Genomic DNA, 22,633 nt, shown 5'->3' on the forward strand with positions numbered 1-22,633 from the left:
AAAGCAACTGTAATTTACCACTATACCCCTACTACACCAGAGAATACTGACAGCATCAAATGCCAGTGAGAACATGAAGCAACAGGCACTCTGATTCACTGCTAGTGGAGACGCAAAATGGTACAGCCAAAAATAACTACAAGCGCCTTCCTTGAACAATTGGGGAATATGAGTATAGGGCAAAATGTACTACGGTAATTTTCTTCAGGGTGATGATGTCATTCAAGTTGCACTGAAGAATATCCTTTCCTAAGATTTATTGTGTTGTATTGTCTTGAAATCTGCAGCTTTTCAAAGGATCTAGAAAAATGTGCATATATTCATATACAGATAAAACTAACATCCTAGTATGTTAATAACTGCCAACTCTAGGTATAGGAAATGCAAGCATCATGCCTTTCTTCAATTTTTCTGGATGACTGAAAAGGTTCATAACAAAATTTTTGTGACACAGCATCCCAGTGGAATTTACAGAAGCTGACATGTGTCAAAACTCTATGGGAGTTCGTATTTGAAAGCCCTGTTTGCTTTTTTTTAACTTAGTAATGGAAGATTTCCATTCTTCTAACAGTTTTATTTACATGTGTCAAGGAGATCAAGTGAGAGAAATAGCTTGATTGTACTTTGTAACTCAACAGCTTTCAGCTTTTCATGGCTCATCATCCAAGGGCAGAAGACAACCTGCACATTTTCCTAACATGAAATCTTCAACAAACTTCTCCCAGTCCCAAAGGAATAAATTTCACTGCGATCCTGCTTCAATGGCCTCCCTTCTTTCTCCTCTTTCTTCCTCTCTTCCTCTTCCTGTGTGTTGAAATGCACACACCTATTTCAGGTTGCCCGTTAAACACCACACACCTCATTTCTCCTGCATAGATCCCAACTGGCATTTGATTCAGCCAGCTCACAAGAAAGCCTCCTCATCAACTCCAAAACTTAAAATTAAATACATATATGAAAATATTTTAATTGACAATTAGAGTTGCTCCCCTGTGTCAGGACAAGCCAAGGAAAATGAAAAGGACTCAAGTTCCTAGAATTAAGAAACTCCATGATAAATGGACCCTAGCATGATTAGACACAGGAAAGGGAAGACAAGGCCATTTGTACAGAGCGACTAGTAAGCAGGCACTTCTCTGAGCAGACCCAAGTAGCTTAGGTGGCAGCTAATTTAGTGTAAAACCTAGGTGCTAATGGGATACCCTGAGAATGAAAGGCGCATCCATATGGCACAAAAGATCCTGCACACCTTAGGGACTGGATGCACGGAGGCAACAAGGAAGAGAAATGTCAAAGAAAGAAGAAAATGCTGAGCTCACCCTCTACAAATGAACAATGGGCCCATCCTGACACCAAGAGAGATATACAAAGCCCTCTGCCCTAGAACTTCAAATATCAGAGATTCCTCGATTAATCATGTAACTTTGTGTGTCTTGACACAGGGGTCACAGCAGGAAAAAAGCAGGGATTAGAATGGGCAGATGTAATCTCTCTGAATCTTTTTTTTTTTTTTTTTGGCCATGCCACAGGGCACACAGGATCTCAGTTCCCCAAACAGGGATTAAACCCTTTCCCCCACAGAGGAAGCACAGAGCCCTAACTGCTGAACCACCAGGGAAGTTCCCTCTCTGAGTCTTTATGCTAATGCTACCTAATATCACTGTGGGAAGAAGGGATGTGAATTTCATCCACCGATTTTTTAACAGGCTTGGGTGACAGTCTCTAACCTAGAGCTCCAAGCACGCTCTACATGTGGCAACATTCACTGGGAAGATATAACAGCTGCAGTGCAAATGGCACAAGTGCTGACCTGTATTCATTGACAACTTTAGTTATTAATTCAACCTCTAGGATGTGGCGGGGCACACAGGAGGGGCTATAGTCCCAGACGTCAGCAAAAGCAAACATGCCCCCTTCCACATGGAGCATGCAGGCTAATGAAATAACCGTAGAAAAAAGTGAAACATAAGGACAAGTGCTATGAGTGGTATGATATCTGAGCTGAAATCTGAAAGACATACAAGGGAAGAGACCAATATATCTCAGGGAGAGGCCAGAGTATCCTCCTACAACAAAATACATGCAGCTTTCACAGGGTGCTCTCTAAACATTCCCTCACAAGCAGATAATAAAGATCATACACACACAGCATGCACATCATAATCTATATACATTTTACATTATTTCATTCATTAATATTTCAAGTCTCAGTATATCTAGAGGTCAGAGCTCATTGGGCATGTGGGGAAACAGACGTCTCTATTTCCAAGGGTCTTCTTGATAGTGCATTTTCAAATTTCTGTATTATTTCATTATATCAGCTATTTTTTAAGTTGTAATGTGACTGGAAAAAAAGCTATTTGATCTTCATTCAAATTGTCATTATCAAGTATTGTCTTAAATCTGTAGTTTTCTTGTAGGGATTTTTTTTTTCATTTATTTTTTATTAGTTGAAGGCTAATTACTTTACAATATTGTTGTTTTAAAGTCACTCATGCATTCGAGGGCAGTTTAATTAAAAGTAAATATGATATTAACCCACAAATGTACCTATCTGGGTTCTGTAAATGCCACATTGTCACAATAAATGAATCTTAAAGGACAAGTAAGGACACCACTTCACCCTGCCTTGTTAGGAGGCTCCTTTTCTCTCTGGACGCCTGTCATCCTGCAGGTGACCTGTGTATGGGTGAAGCCTCTGAAACCAGGCAGAATAGTCACCATTCAGAAGCCCAATTTCTTACTTTGTACTTACAAAAGCCATATAAGCAAAATGCTGAGCATTTTCTCTCTGGAGAGGAAAAGAGCTGAGGTCCAGAGAAGGAGGAAGTGGGGATATTTAACCTTCAAAGAAGGTCTCTCCTTTCCAGGAAAGGATGTGCACAAACAGAGTGACACTGAGAATGGGCGGGGGGGCGGTTCCCAGGGAAAGCACCCACCTTGTCAGTGTTTCATCGTGTTTGCCTAGTGAGGAGGAGAGGTGGATCTCCCCCCAGAGGTGAGGGAAAGTGCTGGCCAGCTCCAGGAGGGTGGTGGTTTGGAAGATTTTGAACATCTCAAGTTCCAGTAGGAAGGCAGAGCAGATTAAGAAGGTTTTGAAGAATTTCCTAGGCAATGTTAAGAACCAAGCTTAATTTTAGAGATGACGATTTAAACTGGAAGGGCCAGGGGTGTCTTTCAGCACCCTGGACAGCTCTCGAGCAGGCTGAGAGAGCTGTGCACGTTCAAGCCTGGATGCTACCTGGTGTAGGTGTCAGGGCTTGTCTCTGCTGACTGCTTTGTTAAAGCAGCTATACTAACTACTGCCACCTGGCATCTGCCCTAAAGACAAAGGGGTGGAGCACATTTTACCCAGAAACTATTCGATCCTGTGAGTCCCTTGAAGAGCAGTGCTTATCAGGAACTCTAGTCAGAAGCACAGCTGCTCATATGAATTATTACATTCTGGAAAAGTCAGAATAAACTGAAAGTAATTAAATTCTCTGCTCAAAATGATTTCACCTTTTGTTCCACATAAGACTGTGATCACATGATCAGCTTTTCTCATGACTAATTACAGCTTTGTATCAATCATGAGAGACAGAAGCCTCAAGTCAATGAATCTGAATCCAAGTGTTAAGGATCAAAAGTACTGACCTTATTTATACCCAACCTGACCTAGCCTATAGCCACATCCTCATTGCCACAGAACAACCTGTAAAAAGTTCTAAACTCTTTCCATGTCATTCTTTGCTCAAAAATCTTTTAAGGATCCATGATGCCCACAGGATAAGGCATACCATCCTTGGTGTGCTTACATGACCCTCTAGGATAAAGTCTCCAACAATTCTCCAGGCTCCTGTCTGGCTCCTTTCCACCACAGGCCCCATATTCCACATGAAAATGAATACCTTGGAGAGTCTTAAACTCTTATAGCCATTTTCTTTCTAGCTGCTAAAAGACAGTCATTCTTGAAATGGGAATAAAAAGATGAAAAAGTCATTGCTCTGAACTTCCCTGGTGGCTCAGAGGTAGAGAATCCACCAGCCAATCCAGGGGACACGGGTTCGATCCCTGGTCTGGGAAGATTCCACAGGCTGTGGAGCCTGAGCTTTAGAGCCCAGGAGCCACCAACTACTCAGCCAGAGTCCTCCAACTACTGAACCCAGCTCACTCTAAAGCCCATGTTCTGCAACAAGAGAAGCCACTGCAATAAGAAGCCTGCACACCACAACTAGAGAGTAGCCCCCACTCATCACAACTAGAGAAAGCCCACACAGCAATGAAGACCCAGCACAGCCATAAATCAATAACAAATAAATATTTAAAAATGCTGAAAAAGAAAAGTCATTGCTCCAACCAGATTCAGCCTCATGTCTTTTAAAGCAGGTTCCCAAAGATTCTCTGGATACTGAAGGCAGCTACTTGCTGTCAATGGGAATGGTGCACTGGTAATTCATGAGCACACAACCAGGAGCTCAGTCATCATCACAGCAATTAGGAAACAATAGTGAAAACAAACAGAAACAGAATTAATATTGACCAACTGATAGTATTTTGGGTTACTCCTTTTTTACATACCAAAGTCAGAAAAAAAGAGAGAGATCGTGAATTTTTCTATTCAACTGTAATTTTATTGTTTTAATTCAGGCTGAGCATTGTGTAAATGTGCATAAAATTATAAACAGAATGAGCTCTCTCAAACACAAGCTAGCCCTGGGGACTGCAACACTGCAAGGAGTGCCTTCGAACAGATTTGCTATGCACATTACATAAAGATCAGTGTCTTATGTTTTATTTGACTATCAACTCGTCTTGAGCAAAACTTTAAATAGATTCAGTGATTCTATATGAGGATTCTGAAATCACTTTCAAGCCAGACAACAGAAAACAAATATAGCCCTGGTGCCTTCTTTCCAGTGCAGACAGAGTTGAAAATTGCTTGTGGAATATGCTGTGGATGGTATGGTCACGGCCACGTGTGGAGGATGGTATAGACAGCTGAATGAAGAGTGCGGACCTTGAAGGCAAACAGACTCCCAAGTAACATTTTCCTCATCTCATTCATTAACTGTGTGATCTTGGGCCAATTGGTCCTTTTCTGAGCCTCAATTTCTCTCCTCCAAAATGAGAATAATAAGACTGCCTCTCTCACATGGTTCTAAGGGACAAATGAGAAAAGGTCAAGAGGTGAGTGCAGAGACCAGCACCTAATGGAGACTCCATCCCATCTCTTTCTGCTTCTGGAAGTTTCATGTCTATGTTATTCTTGCTCTAAGCAATGCAAACCTGTTGACAATCTGGATAAAGTTCTGAAGATGTCATCCTGAGCATCCCTGACTTGACTGAAGTCTCCATTCAGATGATCTTACACCAGACAGTGTCCCCAACCCCTCGATCTGACTCACTTACCATCTTTTATTTTGCTGCTTACATTTATTACATTTATCTATTCTTGAATTTTGACTCCCTCCACTGGATCTGAGGCTCGGGAGACTGAGCATTTGGTCCAGTTCATTTGCCTTCTCTTCCCATGGTCTCCATCCCAGAGTAAGTGACAAGAAACATTTGTCAACAAGAAATGAATAAAATAATTTACATGCTCACTTTGGGACCAGACCTGGTACCACCTTGTGCTGTTACCAAACTGTGTAATATTTGCTCTTTTTACTTCCAAATTAACCAAAAATAAATCCAAAATTATCTTTTGAATGCCACAACTTATGTCTCCTAAGGATAACAGGGAGCCAGAAATAACTGGGTAATTCAGTTCAGTATCTGCTCTGTCGGGCTCCAAAGTTCCTGGAAGATGCTGTGCTGTTTGTTGTAAGCTCACCTTTCTCTCCGGATCCCATGTGAAGCTGGCTTCTACACCATCCATACTTCTTTCTCCTGTCCTCGTCTTTTCCCTTTCTACAGGAAAGAATCCAAAATGCTCTAACTGGGGAGTCACATCAAATCTCATGAATGTAACTACAATCTTAATGCCAATAACACTTGTATTTCTATCACCAACCGAGATCTCTCCAAACATCCACACACTCCATGGATATCTCATAACAAGACACCAGATTGTAGTTCTGAAAACTTGTCTTGGTCCTTCACTTTTCTATGCTTGCAAGTAGCATCACTGTTCATCCTGTCACCCAAACTAAAACCCTAGAGTCATCCAAGATCCAACACATTTCCGTAACACAAAAAGCCAATCCATCACCAATATCTGTAGATGTGAAATCTGCAGCAGTTCTGCGTGCGCCATCTCCACTGACCCAGCCTTAGTTCAGACCCCATCATTTTTTACCAGGAAAATAAAACCCTGAAAATGCAAAATGATGATGAGGATATGAAGCAATAGGAACTATCATTTGATGCTGGTGGGAATGCAAAATGAAACAGTCACTACAGAAGACTGGCAGTATTTTATTAAACAAAACACACCCTTAGCATATGATTCAGTAAACCTGCTTCTCGCTACTTACCCAATGAGTTGAAAACTTAATGCCTACACAAAAACCTACACACTGATGTTTACAGCAGTTTTATTCATAATTACCAAAACCATAATCAACCAGGGTGCCCTTCAGTAGGTGAATAAATACAGAAAGCATGGTACATCCAGACAACGGGATAGTACTCAGCACTAACACAGAACTATCAAGTCATCAAAGACAAGGAGAAAGCTTAAACGTATATGAACAGGTGAAGGAAGCCAATCTGAGAAGGCCACATACTGTGTGATTCCAACTATATGACATCCTGGAAAAAATCAAAACTAGAGACAGTAAATCGGTCAGTTGCCAGGAGTTAGTGAAAGAGATGGATGAACAGGCTAAAAGTGGAGAATCCTTAGGGCAGTGGAACTATTCTGCATGACTGTAAAATGGTATTTTGTCATGTCACAATGAATTTGATACACGTCACTACAAATTTTTCCAAATGCACAACATCAAGAGTGAGCCCTGATGTAAAATGTGGACTCACAGTGGTAAGGATGTGTCAACGTAGGTTTACCAGTTGTAACTGACATTCCACGTAGTACAGGATGAAGATGGTAGGGGAAACTGTGTATGTGTGGGGCAGGGAATACAGGGGAACTCAACTTTTCCACAAACTTAAAACTGCTCTAAAAATAAAGTCCATTAAAAATAAAGAAACAAGGCTTCCCTTGTGGCTCAGTGGGAAAGAATTTGCAGGCCAATATTTGGGACACAGGGTCAATCTCTGATCCCACATGCTGCAGAGCAACTAAGCCCATGCATCGTAACTATTGAGTCCACACTCTAGAGCCTGGAAGTCATAACTACTAAGGCCCGGGTGCCCAGAGCCCACGCTCCACAACAAGAGAAGCCACCACAATGAGAAGCCCCAGCACGGCAGCTGGAGCAGCCCCCGACGGCCGCAACCAGAGAAAGCCTGCATGGCAAGGAGCACCCAGCATGACCAAGGATAAAATAATACATAAGCAACAAACAAGCAGCCTCCCAGGTAGTTATGTGGGCTCATCATGGTCCTACCTCATCAATCCACCACAGAGTCTAGAAGTCATTTCTAAACAGAAAATCTGATCAAGGTATCCACTACCAAAAAACACTTCCAGGGGCTTTTCAACAGCTCACAAATTAAAGAGCAACAGGTTAGCAAATCTTTCCCTTCCTGTGTTAGGACTCTGACCACTGGATAAGCTTTCTAAGTCTGTTTCCCTGGAAACAGATAATGATGTGAACTATATCTCTAAACAGTATCACTTATTGTAAAATGATTCCTGCTGGGGAGACTGAATCTGGACTGGGAGAAGTATGGGTATCGGATGGGGGTGCCTTGTTTTGGAATTATTCTCTGAACTTAGAGACTCCGGTGCTGAGCAGGTATTTTCAGGCATCCTAGAAGCTCTCCATATGGAGTTTTGACAAGAGATAAATGGCTCCTGACAGGCAGGAGGCTCTTAAGCCAGGGTGAAACCCCCATCATTAATGTGGGCTGTTCCTCTTTCCTCCAAGCTGTCTTGCATGTGCTTATTTCTTTGTCACCAACCCATGTTCTTTCTTCAACCCCTCCCATCGTCACATCTTCTGGGAACTCCTACCCAGACCTTGCCCCACTTGGGGTAAAGCGCTCCTTCATGTGGCTTCCACATCACCGCGGACTTCCTCACTCTATCCTATTATCCTCTGTTTTTCTCCCTGCTTCTTCACTTGACCACTACTTGATGGTCATGGTTGACAGCTGCCAAAGCCATCCCTGTAATCCTAAGCTGATGATGTCACTCCTAATGGCAGGCGCTTCTTGTTTGTCATCCAAAAATCTTCCCTTTCTCTCTAAATGGAATCTTGGTACTATCTGGCTCAGTCACATACCACCGTAAGCATTCTACAGACACCCTTCTAGTCTGTAGGGGGTCACAAGACCTTGTGCAGACAAAGCAGATGCTAGTGGAAGCCTGTTGGATGGGATTATGAGAAAGCAATTGTTCTCTTTAACAAAAGAGAGAAACCAGGTAACAGGAGCCTTTCACTCTTCACCCTTCCTGCTTCCTGTGCATCTGAAATACGGACTCCATGCCTGATGGTAGAGAAAGGACTGCACCACCGTGAATCTGAAAAAGAAAGCTGCATGCTAAAGACGGCAGAGCAGGAAATTGGGCAGAACATCAAGCTGTATTCTTGATGTCTTCGTGCAACCAATGGCAGAAGCCAGACCTGTCATTACACAAAACTCCATTTGGATAACCAACTGTCATTAGGTGTCTATTGTCACAGCTAAACCCAGTTTTTGCTGACATACAACTATATATAATTCATTCTCCAACAGGGAAAAACCCTAACCCACTGCCATGGCACCTCTTTCCATCTCAGAGCCCACATACCTTATCATTCGCATCTCCTACCACCTCCTTATCACCACATGCTCTCTGAGCCCCAAACATTCTAATGGGTCCATTAGCAAGTACCCTGAAAACCCCATCTTTCCACAGGACCTTGTCTTTGCACAGGTTCTTCTGACATAGAATATTGTTTCCCACTAGTTGGAGACATGCAACTAGTCTACAAGGCTGGGTCACCTCCTCTACAGTCTTCCTTGATAGCTCCTCCCTCTTTTGAATTCCAGAGACCAACCCATGGCTCATTTTGTTACAGAAATTAGTAAATTACTTTCAAATTATTAATTATCTGCCTCCTCCCCCATAACTTGAAACCCAGAGAGCAGTGATCTCACCTTATCAGGCATTCAACACATGTTTAAGGTTGCCTCTAAACCTACTGCTTCCATCTACTGAAGCTGTGACCTTCAGCTTCTCCAAATTATTAAAATAATGTATAGAGATAACCCTAGGGCCACCACAGCATTCTGTATTCTAACAAGTGTCCCACCCTTGGGTGTGTGCAGAATAAAATCCTAACGGATCCCTGGAGGAGATCACCTTGCAGATTAAAAACAATAATATATGAAAAAAAAGTGTTTTTTTTCCATTTATTTTTATTAGTTGGAGGCTAATTACTTTACAATATTGTAGTGGTTTTTGCCATACATTGACATGAATCAGCCATGGATTACCACAATGCCTGCTAAATAAGGTCAATAAATATTAACTACTGGGATGATAATGATTGTCTCTTTGAATCCTCAGCCCTGAATTTGACCAAAGGTAAGTACCCAGTAATATTTTCTAGATGTAGAAATCAAATGAAATCCAGGTTTATTCTCGGTTCTAAATTATAAAGCATTCTGAAGTCCCAGCCTAAAATAATACAGAAATCATAATGGTATCCCTGGATACCTAATTTTCTCACCAAAATATCCCCTGATATTCCTCCCCTGGAGCTTACCCCATCAGGCAGACTCAGTGCCTGCTTAAGACAGTCTGTTTCCAAGCACAGTGAGACCCTGGGGCAGGAGCTTTCTGAGAAGGACTCGGTGGAATCCATTGTGCCGGCAGGACTGGGCTAATAATAAACAAGGCTGAACAATGCAGCTGGTAGTTGGAACTGGATGTCCTTGGGCCTTTGGGAGTTTGGCTCTGGATATTCCATTCTTGAGAATGTAATCTTCCTGTGCAGCTTCCATGGGGGCTCCCCAGACAAGTGAGGGCTGGTGAGAACGGAGTGGCCGTTCACAACCAGAACTCAGCTCAGGGGGGCAAGGCTGCATGAGCAGTTCTCAGCCTGTGCTGGTGGCACAGAGGAAACCTCAGAACCTCAGTGATTCTGATCCATCTTGTTCCAAAACAGTGCACATTGACATGCTGGGATCACCCTATTTCTGTGGGTCATTGCACTGGGTCATACAATAAAATCCTAATCGAATGACTCAATGACATAACCATTTAAAGCACACCTATGGTATGAAAGCATTTCATGAAAAGATTGGCACAAGAAAGGACAGAAACTGTATGGATCTAACAGAAGCAGAAGATATTAAGAAGTGGCAAGAATACACAGAAGAACTATACAAAAAAGATCTTAATGACCCAGATAACCACAATGGTGAGATCACTCACCTAGAGTCAGACATCCTCAAGTCCAAAGTCAGGTGGGCCTTAGGAAGCATCACTATGAACAAAGCTAGTGGAGGTGATGGAAGTCCAGCTGAGCTAATTCAATTCCTGAAATATGATGCTGTTAAAGTGCCACACTCAATATGCCAGCAAATTTGGAAAAAATCTGGATGAAGCACAAGCTGGAATCAAGATTGTCAGGAGAAATATCAATAACTTCAGATATGCAGATGACACAACCCTTATGGCAGAAAGTGAAGAGGAACTGAAGAGCCTCTGGATAAAAGTGAAAGAAGAGAGTGAAAAAGCTGGCTTAAAACTCAACATTAAGAAAACTAAGATCATGGCATCTGGTCCCATCACTTCATGGCAAATTAATGGGGAAACAATGGAAACGGTGAAAAACTTTATTTTCTTGGGCTCCAAAATCACTGCAGATGGTGACCGCAGCCATAAAATTAAAAGACACTTGCTCCTTGGAAGAAAAGCTGTAACAGACCTAGACAGCATATTAAAAGGCAGAGACATTAGTCTGCCAACAAAGGTCCATCTAGTCAAAGTTATGGTTTTTCTAGCAGTCATGTATCGATGTGAGAGTTGGACTATAAAGAAAGCTGAGTACCAAAGAACTTATGCTTTTGAACTGTGGTGTTGGAGAAGACTCTTGAGAGTCTCTTGGACTGCAAGGAGATCCAACCAGTTAATCCTAAAGGAAATCAGTCCTGAATATTCATTGGAAGGACTGACGCTGAAGCTAAAGCTCCAATACTTTGGCCACCTGATACGAATAAGTGACTCACTGGAAAAAACCCTGGTGCTGGGAAAGATTGAAGGCAGGAGGAGAAGGGGATGATAGAGGATGAGATAATTGGATGGCATCACCAACTTGATGGATATGAGTTTGAGCAAGCTCTGGGAGTTGGTGATGGACAGGGAGGCCTGGCGTGCTGCAGTCCATGGGGTCACAAAGAGTTTGACACGACCGAGTGACTGAACTGAACTGGATGGTATGAAACCATTGGGGAGAAAGATAGACTATGAAATAGATTCAGTTTTCACACTGCTCACAATCTAATATGACAGAAAAATATACATAGCAAATGCCTCTATTAAAAGGATAAATACACTATATATGAAAGAAATAAGGGGGGAGGGGAGAGAGCATCAGAAAAGGAGCAAATTCAAAAGAAATTTGAAATTATTCCTTAGTGGAAGAAAGCCCAACAGAAATAACAACAGGAGTTACCTCCTCATCCCTTCCTATTTTAAAAATAGGGAAACAGTAGCCACTATGGAGAACAGTATGAAGGTTCTTTACAAAACTAAAAATAAAGTTACCACATGACCCAGTGATCCCACTCCTGGACACATATCCAGAAAAAAAATGAGGAACTAAAAAAAAAAAAAATACATGCACCCCAATCTTCATAACAATACTGTTTACAATAGCCAAGACATGGAAGCAACCTAAATGTCCATCAATAGATGAATGGATAAAGAAGATGTGACATGTGTGTGTGTGTGTGTGTGTGTGTGTGAAACATATATAAATGGAATATTACTTATTCAGCCATAAAAAATAATGAAATACCATCTGCAGCAATTGGATGAACCTAGAGATTATCATACTAAAGTGAAGTCAGACAGAGAAAGACAAATATCCTATGATGTTACTTATATGTTGAATCTAAAAAATGATACAAACTAACTTGTTTACAAAATAGAAATAAACTTACAGACGCAGAAAAGAAACTTATGGTTACCAAAGGGGAAAGGGTGGGAGAGAGAGAAATGAGGCATTTGGGATTAATGGATATATACTGTATATAAAGTGGATAAACAACAAGCACCTACTGTATAGCACAGGGAAATTTACTCAATGTTTTGTAATCACCCACAAAGAAAAGGAATCTGAAAAACAATATGTATACATATATTTAACTTAAAAACTTTGCTGTGTATCTGAAACTAATGCAACATTGTAAATCATCTATGCTCCAATAAAAAGTTGCTTGTTTTGAAAAAAAGTGAGCCTTAGAGAAGCAAGTGAGCTGGTTTCCATTCACATCATCCTGTGAGCACTCTGTCTGCATCTCTGTTTTATAACTCAACCTCATGAAAGGGCTTGGGAATCAGAGAGCCATAAGTTGGAATTTGTATTCTAAGTGTGATCATTTGTGCAATTTTTGGCAAGTAATCCCATCTCTCTAAGCTTCAGAATCTTCATTTGTGAAAATGGTCTAGAAAGAATCCTTTCAGCTCAAAAATCTGTTTTGACGATTCCACGAGAAAATCCACGTCAAGTGGCTGGTTCAGAGAAAGGGCTCACATACGTGTTGAAGGTAAATATGCATTAGTAAATGAATGAATGAATGAAGGTTTAAGTGCACTGTCTGGAAGAAGAAATAAAACAAGTTACTACTGCCTGGTGTGTCTGGCTTCCCCTTCTCTCCCACTGCAAAAAATGTAAGTCCCGAGAGAGAAAGAAACCAAGTCTGTCTTCTTCTCAACAAGATTCCAGAATGTAGCATGAGGCTTGGCCCAAAGTATGTGCTTGAGTAAACTTCTTTTACTAATAAAATAGCTCTTCCTTCTCAATTATTTTGCTCTGTGTCAGGCATTTTTATAAGCTCTATGCCTGAGGTGGGCATATTGTCCAGGCCACCTATGAGGAAAGTGGCCTTGCTACCCTTCTATTTGACAGATAAAGCAACAGATTCTGTCCCAAAAAAGAGACAAAGAAGGACTTAAATCAATGTTTGATGTGCAGACAGTAGCATTTGAGTCTTGCAATATGCCAGATACCATTCTAAACATTTTACATTTATTAATATGTGTTCTTTAATCCTCACAAAAACCTGAAAGCAGCACCATTTTTATTATTTATTCATTCATTTGGCAGCACTGGGTCTTAGCTGCAGCATGCAGGATCTTCCATCTTCCTTGCAGCTTGTGGGATCCTGACTTGCAGCACGTGAACTCTTGGTTGCAGCATGTGGGATCTAGTTCCCTGACCAGGGATGGAACCCTGGTCGACTGCATTGGGTGTGCAGAGTCTTAGCCACTAGACCTCCAGGGAAGCCCCAAGTGATACTATTTTTTAATCCCAATTTTATAAATGCATAAATATAATGACCATTATATTAGTCCATCCTAAAGGAGATCAGTCCTGGGTGTTCATTGGAAGGACTGATGCTGAAGCTGAAACTCCAGTACTTTGGCCACCTCATGCGAACAGTTGACTCATTGGAAAAGACCCTGATGCTGGGAGGGATTGGGGGCAGGAGGAGAAGGGGATGACAGAGGATGAGATGGCGGGATGGCATCATCGACTCGATGGACATGAGTTTGAGTAAAGTCTGGGAGTTTGTGATGGACAGGGAGGCCTGGCATGCTGCGATTCATGGGGTCCCAAAAAGTCGGACATGACTGAGCGACTGAACTGAACTGAACTGAAATATAACGACAGCGGGATGAGTAATCCACCCATGGGCACACAGGCCACCAGAAGCAGAGCCAGGCTTTGAGCAGAGCCTCACTGTCACACTCAGCATCCTTGAAGGGTTTAATTCTGTGGTCAAGCTACATCCAGCTCCTGTGGGAGGCCAGAGAAGATGATGGAGTCAGCCTTCAGAAGAGTGCTTATGCTCAGTCAGGTCTAACTCTTGGACCCCATGGACTGCAGCCCACCAGGCTCCTCTGTCCATGGGATTCTCCAGGCAAGAAAGCTGGAGTGGGTTACCATGCCCTTGTCTGGGGAATCTTCCCAATCCAGGGATCAAACCCACATCTCCTGCATTGGCAAGCAGATTCTTTACTGCTGAGCCACCTGTGAAGCCCCTCAGAAGGGTGGAGAAAGGTTTTTCAAGAGATGATGACTGAGGTGAATCTGAATCAATGAAGAAGTTGCCCAGATGAAAATGTGTCAGGGTAAGACGTGGGGTATGTGTGCAGATGTTTGTGTGTGTGTGTGCATGTGTATCTGTGTGTATTCACTCTCCATTTCTCTGGTAACCACAATCAGGACCCCAAGATTTTCTGCAAAGGAAACCTCAAGCACAGTGCACACTTCATTCCTGCCATGACTCACAGTATATGTCCCTGGGTGCTGATCCAGTCTCAGTTTTAACTTAAAATGAGATGTATCTCAAACCACATATTGAATTAAAGTTTGGATGTATACATTAACATCCCAGAAGTTTTGACATGTACATTAATCACTGAATTTTGAATGAAAATTTCCAGGAGGACATGCAATTAAACCACGCAAACAAAGAAGGCAAGACAGATCTGCTGTTTCAGTAAGTATATTTTCTTTCATTTTGGATGGAGATAGTCAACAAAGTATAAAGTGAAAAGGCAAACACTTAAAATTCAAACTGCTTACCTACACAATTAAAGAAGACACAGACTTCTCTGGATTTCTTTTTTCTTCCTTTTTTTTAAAGGCCCCTAATTCCATAAGTGTATTTTCAAGTAAACATGCTGTACTCCTTTCATCCATAATCCAGAATGAAAAGATGCTGGGAGCAGACCTGTATGAAAGGTCATCAAATAAATCCTCTTCTCATCTCCTTCATATTCCAAGTCAAGCAGAAGCTCAATTCCATTTCCCAAGTTTAAACAACTGAGTGGTTAAAAGCCAAATATTTTGACTGAGTAGTTTTTGGCTTTTACTTTTGGTCTTTTGTTTTGCTTTGCTTTTATGATCTATAGCTTAATTTTAAATGCCCTTCACAAGGGACACCTATTGGGTGGCTGAAAAAGAATAAGCCTTTGGATCAGACCAATTTCAGGGACAATTCAGGCTTCCTCTCTAGCTATCTGTGGGACTCAGCAAGTGACATCCCCCTCTCTGTACCTGCATCTCCTCGGCTTTAAAGACCACTAGTAACACCTCTTGCATGAAGATTAAATAAAACTATCACCAGGGAAATATTTACGACAGTCACCAGCACAGAGAAGGTATTCAGAAACGCCTTCCTATCCCTCTCATCTGTACTACACAGAACTCAATATCTGCCTGTCACTTTAAAAGGATTGATGATCTTTTTTTTTGTCTCCAATACATGCATGTTTTTGGAAAGAAGGAGGAAAAGAGAAAGCCAGGAAATCTCATTCTGATATTCAAAAGCAATTATATTAATATTCATTTTATTCTCCCAAAGGTTCACAGCAGTCAGCACGCTAAAAAAAAATCATGCTTGATGAATTCTACCTTGGGCACAAGATTCCAAAGATAATCTTATATTTAAACATTTCCTCTAAGCAAACTGAAAAAGGCCATTTATTCTTCGGTGCATTTTATATTCTGATTTAAAATCAATAAGATTTCACAAAAACCACCGTTCAGTCATCCACTCTTTGCCTGTAGTAATACCTCTGCCATGAGGATGTGTGCCCAGAAATTAATTTTCAAGATGACTTATACCAAATGCTTTAAATATCAAATACTTTTATATTTAATTTTAGCAATTTTCGATGTAACTCATTTTAGAAATTATACTCCCATGCCTTCTTTCAGGAGAGTTTACAGACTGTAATTTAGTTCTTCCTTGATGACTCAGTGTCACACTTCGGAACATAACTTATTGCTTTGTGCTATTATGTCTTGATGCACTCAAAGACCCCTCAAGCTTGAACATCTTCAAGTTCCTTCACTTAGGATCCACTTACGGGATTTCCCTTCGTCCACCCCATAGAGAGGCTCCATTCAAACAAGAGTCTCACTCAGGTTCTTCAGCTCTCACAGCAGGATGCCAACCTCACCATTCTCCGTGTGTGCTTACTCACTCAGTCGTGTCCAACTCTTTGCGACCCCATGAACTGTAGCCCGCCAGGTTTCTCTATCCATGGGACCCTCCAGGCAAGAATACTATGGGTTGCCATATCCTCCTCCAAGGGATCTTCCCAGTCCAGGGACTAAACCTGAGTCTCCTGTGTCTCCTGCATTGCAGGTGGATTCTTTACCCACTGAGTCATTGGGTAAGCCCTCACCATCCTCTGAGATGGCATTAAAGTTCACAAATGAGCCTTTACTTACAATAAACACTGATTAATCACCTATTGCATGTCAAGTACTACAATAATGTTGAGTTTGCTTTATTTTTTCATTCAATTTTCATTAACGTCTTCTTATGGGTTACCTGTTTTTGTTGTTTTAGACTTAAAGAAACTAAGATCAACACAGGTAATGTAACACAATATCCTCAAGAGAAGTTGAGGTTATGGCAGGGTTATCAGAAGAGCACTGCTGGAATTATATACCATAGACCCATGAGGAGGGGATTCACAGAAAAGAGAGATAATGGATGGGCCTAGAGATTATCATGGGGCTTCCCAGGTGGAGCCAGTGGTAAAGAACCTGCCTGCCAATGCAGGAGACAAAAGAGATGCTGATTTGCTCTGGGTCAGACTTCCCTGGTGCCTCAGACACTAAAGAATCTGCCAGCAATGTGGGAGACCCTGGTTCGATTCCTGGGTTGGGAAGATCCCCTGGAGAAGGGAATGGCAACCCACTCCAGTATCCTAGCCTGGAGAATCCCATGGACAGAGGAGCCTGGTGGGCTACACTCCATGGGGTTGCAGAGTTGGACATGACTGAAATGACTTACCACGCACAGAGATTATCATACTAAGCAAAGTAAGAGAAACACAAATACTGTGTTGTATCACTTATATTGGAATCTGAAATATGACACAAATGAACTTATCTACTAAACAGAAACAGACTCATAGACACAGAGAAGCGACTTGTTGCCGGGGCTGTGCAGGGGAGGGATGAATTGGGAGTTTCGGATTAACTATTATATATAGAATACAAAAACAACAATGTTTTACTGTAGAGCACAGAGAACTATTGATATATTGAATATATAAGTGTAATATACAGCAAGCAAGCTCAGAGAGGAAGCTAGGTTCAATAGATTATTTGGTGTGTCTATAACAAGTATGAGGCATGAATGAGAAGCAAATTTATCCAAGAAGAAATTTATCCAGAAGAAAATTTATCCAAGCTGAGAAGCTGAAAGCCAAGGTACTATAGGGGCATTTAGCTGGATTAGAAAGGCATCCAACATAATGGCAGGTGCTGAAGAAAACAAGACCCAGGGACCAGAATGAATGGAGACTGGACAGCAATGTGTGAGCAAAAGACCCATCTATGACTGGTCAGTCCAGTAGGCACCAGCGTAGCTGGCAGCCCACTGCAATTTTCCCTGACCAGCAATGCTCTTAAGAGAAGAGTAAGGGGGAGATTTCCCTGGCAGTCCAGTGGTTAAGACTTGCACTTCCACTGCAGGGAGCAAGGGTTTGATCCCTGGTTGGGGAACCAAGATCTGGTATGCTGTGTGGCATAGCCAAAAATAAATTTAAAAAAATTATACTGATTCAAAAATATCCATGATGAACTAAATTGTTAATGTTTTTAAGAAATATATGAGCAGGAGAAGGTGTGGCTAAATGGGGAAAGGAACTCACAGCAGGGCTCTTGGGTTCCAAGCATTACAAAGTTTAAGGAGATCCTGTTAGTCTTGTTTTCACAACTGCCTTATGGGAACAGAACTCTAAGAGGATCACAGGGTTATACGACTGAACATTGTGAGCTCCCGAAGCAGCAGCTATGGGAAGCTTTGTTTGTCTTAAAGGAGGACCCGGGGGGAGCTCTAATGGGAAGAAGTGGAAACCCCAGTTAGAATGTAGTGGACCTGCTGGTGCTTCACCCTGCCCCCCTCCCCCAGCTCGTGTGTGCCCATCACTGAGTGACTTTGTTGGCTGAAAACAACTCATTATTGCTCTGTCCTCCGAAGGACTTTCCTGAGCTGACAGGAGCTGCTTGCCCCAGAAATACCTGGGTAGACAGATTCAGAGTTATATCCAGGAAAATGGTCTTGCTTGCCTCACGATGGAAAGCTGATCTGGCTGAGCTTAGGTGAGGCACCCACACCTTCTTCCCTGTCTGTTTCTGCTCTCCTCACTCCCCCTGGGGTTTCCACTGAGAGCAGCCTCTCAACCGATCACCTGTACAAGATCCATCTTGGGATGTGACAGATGAGTCTGTGTTACAGAACCTGAGACAGAAAGCGGGGGGGGACCACTCCACGGAGTGGACGTAACTGTCCAGGGTCACTTGGCTGACAAATGTCAGAACAGGATAACCATTCAACCAGGTTGGTCTGGGACTGAGGGTGGTCCCAGGATGCCAGACTCTTAGTTTGCAAACTTGAACAGTCCCAAGGAAGAAAAAAGAGAGAAGTTGGTCCCTGTAGTCAGACTGGGATTCAGTCTCAGGTCTAGGGAATTCCCTGAAAGCCCAGGGATTAGGATTCCAGGCCTTCGCTGGGGAGAGACGGGGTTCTATCCCTGGTTGGGGAACTAAAATCCCATGAGACAAACCAGTCCAAGGCAGTCACATTCTAAACAGCCCCCAGTTCTAGAAAGTGTCTTTCATTTACATGCGTGCCGGCTCATGTATAACCTAGGCACCTACTCGCTCAGGCATCAGCAGAGAACACACCACCCCATGATGCCCACAAAAGGATGTCTGTAGGCTCTGAAACCATCCCATCCCTCTCCTAGAACACACATTCTTATTTGGGGTCCATGGAAGGGCTTCAGGGGATCCATAACCCTTCTGATAAGGTTGTTCTTCCTTTCTTTCTTTTTTATTTTTTGGAGAATGACTGCAGATTTCATCAGATGCTCAAAGTGGTCCTCGACGTAATTAAGGTTAAGAACCACTGTCCAGGAACATATTGCTTTTATCTCCAGATTAAGTTGAACGGTGGGGTGCTGCACTTCTGTCTCATACTTGCTGGCCTCAAGCAGAGCTGTTTCCCACTTCAATGGCCAAACACCCACCTCTGCATTTACTAGAGCATAGTGGGTGGGAGTCATCTACCTTCATCCCCAGCTTGTCTTCATCTCAGTACCAGGAGAATTTTTTTCCTTTTCTTTTCTTTTTTTAAATTTAAATGGAAACTTGAAACCTATTTGTCAGGGCTGGCTGAGGAGACAGGAAGGGGAGGTTGTTCCCTGCAGGCAGCGGGAGCATCAGGGACCAGGAAGTGTTTCAGTGTCCCCACCTGATGATCAGGAGCTCGGAACAGCACTTAAACAGGACTGTGGGTGTTTGTTTTAATTGGAAGAGTGTTATTCTATTACTGGAGATTCCTGGTACTAATTTCTCTGTATGCACTTTAATGAATATGGGATCCATGTTCAGTGAGTGCCAGGAAATCTCTTCTAGGAACTTGGTGCAGCTATAAACATGACAAACTCCCGCACCGCAGAGCTTGCCATCTTGCAATGCAGAGAATCAACTTTAAAAAAGCAAATACATATGTAATAATACTAAAACAGCTATATAGTGATGAGTGATATAGGGGAAAATGGGGCAAGCTCTGAGGGGCTATTTGACTAGGGTGGTCCAGGGAGACCTCTAGAAAGAAAAGACTGGATGAGAGGAAAGAGCCCTGGAAACATCAGGGGTGACTTTCCTAGCCAGCAGTGTGGAGACAGAGTAAAAAGCCCTTAAGAGAAGAGGAAATTCTAGAGTGTGTGTTTTGTTTTGCTTTGCTTTTTTTGAATGGGCAGTGTTATTGACCTTGTGAGTCTAAAAAAACACTTTTATTTCCTCATTCTATATACTTCCCTAGGGTGATCACTGCTATTCCCATGCTCTCAACTAACATCTATGTGTTGATGATCTTCTAAGTTCAGATTCAAGTCAAGAACTCCTTTCTGAGCTTGACTGATACCTCTAATTGCCTAAAACATACATGGATTTCAGGAGAGGTCTAAAAATCTACTTATCCAAAATAGAAGTCATCATCTCCCCCTCAAAATCTCTTCCTTCCCCTGTGTCCCCAGGCCAGTGAACAACATCAAGGCCAATCCATTAGAAAACTAGGGGTCATCCTTGACAATTCTGTGCTTTCAGATACTCTTTATTGAGTCATCCATACTTCCCAATGTTTGACTGCCTTAATATGTCTCAAGTGTGTTCTCCTTTCTACATCGCTGTGACCTTAACTGTGCTCAGGACCATCACTATCTGCTGCAACAGCCTCCAATCACGTCTCTACCCTTCTTGACTTTCTCCCCTCCCAGGTACTCTCCCCACCGCAGCCAGAATCCAAAACACATATCTACGTCTGTCATTTCCCACTTTAAAATCCTCTCACTGCTGAATAAAGCTGGAGGCATCACATCTGCTGGTTTCAAATTACATCACAAAGCCACCATAATTAAAGCAGTATGGTCATGGTATAAAAACAGACACACAGAATGGATAGAAATAAATTCACACATATACAGTCGACTAATCTTTGACAAGGGTGTCCCAAATGCACAATGAGGAAAAGATATAACCTCTTTGAAAAATGGTGTTGGGAAAACTGGATACTCACATGCAAATGAATAAAGCCAAATCCTTATCTTCCACCTTGCACAAAAATCAACTCAAAGTGGAGAACATAAGATTTGAAGCCAAAAACCTCCTGGAAGACTACATAGCGGGGAAAGTTATTAATGCAATGGCTTTTTAGATACAGCACCAAAAGCACAGGCAACAAAAGTGAAAATTAAATAAGAGAGATCACATCAAACTAAAAAACTCTGCATAGCAAAGGAAATAATTGACAGAGTAAAAAGGCAACTTACAAAACAGAAAATTTTGGAAGCTATATATCTGTTAAAGGGTTAATATCCAAAATATCTAAGGAACTCAGACAACTCAATAGCAGAAGGAAAAAAAAAAGATAAGTATTGGCAAGGATGTAGAGAAAAGGGAACTCTGGTGCACTGTTGGTGGAAAGATAAATCAGTACAGCCATTATGGAAAACAGCATGAAAGTTTCTTTAAAAAAAAATTAAAATAGAACTACCATATGACTCAGCAATCCCATTTCTGGGTATATGTCCAAAAGAATTGAAATCAGGATCTCAAAGAGATATCTGCAATCCCACATTGACTGCAGCGTTCTTCACAACAGCTGAGATACAGAAGCAGCAATGCACACATGTGGATGAATGAATGAAGAAAATGTGGATACAGACAATGGACTATTACTCAGTCTTTAAAATAATTAAGGAAACCCTGTCATTTGTAACAATATGAAAGGAGGATATAATGCTAAGTAATATAAGCCAGACACAAAAATTCAAATGTTGTAGAATCTCACTTAAAGGTGAAATCAAAGACAGTCAAACTCACAGAAGCAGCGAGTAGAATGGTGGTTACCAGCAGCTGGGGGAGGGGAACATGGGGACACATTGGTCAGAGGTGCATGCGTGCTAAGACGTCTTAGTCGTGTCCAACTCTTTGTGACCCCATGGACTGCAGCCCACCAGGCTCCTCTGTCTATGGGTTTCTCCAGGCAAAAATACTGGAGTGGGCTGCCATTTCCTAATCCAGGGAATATTCCTGTCCCAGGGATCGAACCTGAGTCTCCTGAGTCTCCTGAATTGCAGAGGGGTTCTTGACCACTAGGGCCACCTGGGAAGCCCTTGGCCAAAGGTAAAAAGTTTTAGTTATGCAAGATGAGTAAGCTCTGGAGAGCTAATTCAGAGAATGGTGACTATAGGTAACAGTACTGTATCGTATACTTGAAATTTGCTGAGATGGTAGATAATAAGTGTTCTCATCACATCTGATTTTAGTCTTTCAAAGATCTCTCTAGCTGCCTTATGCAGGGTATAGTGAAGGAGCACATACAGAGCAGTGATGCCCATGTAGAGGCTCTTGTGTTAGTTCAGGTGACAGATGAAGGCGCTGAGTGCAGTAAAGATGTAAAGAAACCTCTCAGAGTCACCCATGATCCCTCCCTCCTCTTGACCTACATTCATGCTCAAAAGGCCTTACGGTGTTCCTCTGATATTTTTCTGACAAAGGATGTAGTTTGTTCATTCAACTGACCCCACTCCATCTCTCCCTCGTTAGGATTCCTGCTCTCACTATCCCCTATCCATCACTTCTCTTCATCTTAATTCCCATTCTTGAACTCAAGACTTTTTTTTTTTTAGGTACCCAGTGGCATGTGGAATCCCAGTTCCCTGACAAGGGGTCAATCCTGTCTTGGAAATAGGACGTCCTATCCACTGGACCATGAGGGAAGTCCTAAATTCGAGACTCTTATCTGAAAAGTCTCCAGAGAGGCCATC

This window comes from Muntiacus reevesi, chromosome 12 (genome assembly GCF_963930625.1).
Source record: "Muntiacus reevesi chromosome 12, mMunRee1.1, whole genome shotgun sequence".
NCBI lineage: Eukaryota > Metazoa > Chordata > Mammalia > Artiodactyla > Cervidae > Muntiacus > Muntiacus reevesi.